This window comes from Abrus precatorius, unplaced genomic scaffold, assembly GCF_003935025.1.
Source record: "Abrus precatorius isolate BTA unplaced genomic scaffold, Abrus_2018 Scaffold7, whole genome shotgun sequence".
NCBI classification, from domain to species: Eukaryota; Viridiplantae; Streptophyta; class Magnoliopsida; order Fabales; family Fabaceae; genus Abrus; species Abrus precatorius.
In genome coordinates, this window is record NW_020874417.1 from 23,921,596 (window position 1) to 23,924,587 (window position 2,992).

A 2,992-nucleotide genomic window follows, 5' to 3' on the forward strand; every position below is an offset into this window, starting at 1 on the left:
TTCTTTGAGGGAAGGGAATAGGAATGAACCTCTCCTCTTTTGTCTACCACTTTTGGTTGACATGGTGTGGGCATAGGTGCAGGTTGCTCTTGGCTCTTAATCTCTCCTCCTTCACCTTCTGCAGCTAAAGTGCAACTAGGATCCTTCTCCTTAGGCATTTCTGGCTCTTGCATCACCTTACCAAATCTCAAGGTAATGGCACTCACATTCTTTGGGTTTGTTACAGTTTGTGCAGGGAGATTGCCTGAACCTTGAGATTGAAGTTGATTTAGGGATGAAGCAAGCTGACCCATTTGATTCTCCAAGGTCTTGATACTTGCTTGAGTCTGTTGTTGGAAGGCTTGACTCTATTGTTGGAAATTGAGATTACTCATGGTGAGTTGCTTCACAAGGTCTTCCAAAGATGACTTACTCTTTTGAGGTGTAGGAGCTAGTGAAGGGGATGTTTGATGGTGTTGTTGAGATGAAGATGATGGATGGTGATGTTGTTGGGCTGAATATGGCTTGCTTTGTCCAGGTTGATGCAGTTGGAAATGGTTGTTTGATGGTTGGCTAGAGCCTTGATGCTGTGCATTTCCTCCCCACCTTAAGTTAGGATGGTTCCTCCAACCGGGATTATATCTATTGGAAGATAAATCCCAGCTTTGTTGTTGCTGCGGCTGCTGAAAAGGGAATTTATTAGCATCAATATTAGCAGCATAAGCTTGAGGATTACCTTCTGAAGATTCAGTTTCTTGCAATGTGGGGCAACTATCAGTGAAGTGATCCGTAGATGAACAAATCCCACAAAGCATTGCTGGAATAGGTGGAGGTGGAGGTGTATAGGTAGCAGAATTCTTTTGGATGGATGCCAACTGTTTTACCATAGAAGCCAACTCATCTAGCTTATGCTCTAGCTTGGTGAATCTGAAGTTTGAATTTCATTGACACTCCTGGACGTGAGAGAATTTTTCCTTGTAGTAAACTGTTGAGAGTTAGCTGCCATATTTTCAATGAGGTTTCTAGCGGCAGCAGGAGTCTTGTCAACTAGGGCTCCCCCACTAGCTGCGTCGATCATGCTCCTATCCATTGGGTGTAAGCCCTCATAGAAGTATTGGATTAGGAGCTGGTCACTTATCTGATGATGGGGGCAGATAGCACAAAGTCTCTTGAAACGCTCCTAATATTCATACAAACTTTCCCTTTCCAGCTGCCTAATACCACATATTTCCTTTCTTATTGAGGCAGGGAAAAAATTTTCCAGGAACAATCTCTTGAGGGTGTCCCAACTTGTAATAGAGCCAGGTGGAAGATAATACAACTAGTCTTTAGCCAAATCCATAAGAGAGAATGGAAATGCCTTCAATTTGACATGCTTCTCCGGAACACTTTGAGGTCTCATGGTGGAACATACAATGTGAAACTCCTTCAAGTGTTTGTGAGGGTCTTCACCTGCAAAACCATGGAATTTAGGTAGAAGGTGAATTAATCCAGTTTTCAAAACAAAAGGGGCATCCACATCTGGATATTGGATGCACAATGTTTGGTATATGACATCCGGTGCAGCTAAGTCCTTAAGAGTCCTCTCATCACCTGCCATTGCTCCAAAACTAGAGTCAAGTGAAAATGTAGAAGAGTAAACAGAGATTGGTGTCACAGATTTCAAAGATGCAGTAGGAGATGATGATGGTTCAGAATGTTTAGAGTGATCAGAGTGATCCCTATGTGTCCTAATGTTCCTATGAAACGTCCTATCAATCTCCTGGTCTAATGGATACAAATCCCCAGGGTTTGATCTGGTCATGCACTAGATATCAACTAACTAAATTGAAAGCAAATTGAGTAAATGAAATAACAAGAACAATTTGAAATCTCTCTGCAGAATTATGCAGCAAAAGTGCAGAAAAACAGAGTAATATGCAGCAAAATGAGTGCAGAAAATTGAAAGTGAGTAATTGAAAAATTGCAGCACTTGAATGAAGAAAATGATACAGAAAATCTTGCAATAACAGTGCAGAAACAGACAACAAAATTCGTATGGCTATCAACACAATACAAAAACTCAAAATGAAACAAACACACTAACATGCAAGACACAAAAATAGAGTACCAAGCATGTTCAACATAAGTTTAGCACCAAAAAATCCCCGGCAACGGCGCCAATTTGATGAAACGAATTTAGCTACTCGTCATGCAAAAGATTGTCGTTAATCCTCATCAAATATGCAAGAAATGAATGCAGTACTAGGGTGTTGTCCTAGGTCGTCTCCAAGGAATTTTTGGTTGCGAACATACATCTAACAAGTGTGAACATATATTTTAAAGCAAGTAAATTGGGAGGAGGTTTGTCAATTTCCAGATTTTAATCAAGAGCAAAATGTAAACTAGTGAAATTCAATCAATTAAAATGAGTAATTCCTTGTCAATCAATGAGTTCCATCATTATTCTTTCAAATGATTCAATAATCCCCTTTCTTTCCCTTAAATTAAGTTAATCTAACAAGCGAAAATTAACTTTAACATCCCAATTAAAATTAAGCATCTTAATGGGCTCCAATTTCTATCCCTAAGATTAAGCAACCTCAAAGATTAATCAAAATTAAGCAATTTTGAATTAGAATTTTGTTGGGTAATTTAGGGTTCATTAAGCAATGTTCCCTTCATGCAAATTCTATTTCATTCAAAGATTGGGGTCAATAAATTCAAGGAAAGAAAGATTTGTATTGCAATTAATCCCAAGAATTCAAGATTCATGTGCATTGACTAGGAATTACAAGGAAGTTTAGCCCTCCATGTAGATGGGCTTTACAAATGAAAGAAAGAAATGCAAGAACGTAAGCAGCATTAATGTAAATTCAACAAAAATCAAAAGGAAAATTGGAAATTAAAACCTATAGAGGACCCTTGGCTGTCACCCAAGACTCCAATGTTCTGGGAAATTGTCTCAATTTGGCAAAGGAAAAAATGTGTAAAATGTAAAAAGTCCCGTACCCTAATTCCTAAAACCTATTTA

General features: G+C 38.8%; 1 non-coding gene across 1 annotated transcript; it reads left to right on the forward strand.

The window, feature by feature from the left end:
• The first annotated feature begins 1,115 nt into the window (after nucleotides 1–1,115).
• Nucleotides 1,116–1,220, forward strand: LOC113873928. Its single transcript, XR_003505994.1, has one exon. It is a non-coding gene; the product is annotated as a small nucleolar RNA R71 (small nucleolar RNA).
• Nucleotides 1,221–2,992: the final 1,772 nt, after the last annotated feature.